The sequence below is a fragment of the Anarrhichthys ocellatus genome, unplaced genomic scaffold (assembly GCF_004355925.1).
Source record: "Anarrhichthys ocellatus isolate YVR2014 unplaced genomic scaffold, GSC_Weel_1.0 scaffold5105, whole genome shotgun sequence".
Lineage (NCBI taxonomy): Eukaryota > Metazoa > Chordata > Actinopteri > Perciformes > Anarhichadidae > Anarrhichthys > Anarrhichthys ocellatus.
The window spans coordinates 1-281 of record NW_022285079.1 but is presented as its reverse complement, the minus strand read 5'-3'; the positions used below and the strand labels follow the sequence as shown (position 1 = coordinate 281).

Genomic DNA, 281 nt, shown 5'->3' with positions numbered 1-281 from the left:
GTGTGTGGTGTGTGTGGTGTGTGTGTGTGTGTGTGTGTGTGTGTGTGCTCACTTGTAGTAGTGGTCCGTGTCGCTCAGCATTCCAGGTCCTGCTAAGGACAGCTTCACCTTCTCCAGCCGGAAGTTGATCTCATTGGTGAAGGAAACCGTCACATACATCACCTGACCCACCCGCTTAGGCCCATCCAACTGGAGGAGAGGAGAGGAGGAGGAGGAGAGGAGGAGAGGAGGAGAGGAGAGGAGGAGAGGAGGAGAGGAGAGGAGAGGAGAGAGGAGAGGAG

At 56.2% G+C, this 281-nt stretch overlaps 1 long non-coding RNA gene across 1 annotated transcript in view; it reads right to left on the bottom strand.

The window, feature by feature from the left end:
• The window catches only part of LOC116379754 (uncharacterized), a 1,557-nt gene extending 1,420 nt beyond the window's left edge, over positions 1–137 (bottom strand). Inside the window, exon 1 of the long non-coding RNA XR_004212468.1 lies at positions 53–137. This is a non-coding gene — a long non-coding RNA (uncharacterized LOC116379754). The remainder of the gene's footprint in view (positions 1–52) is intronic.
• Between the last annotated feature and the right edge of the window lie 144 nt (positions 138–281).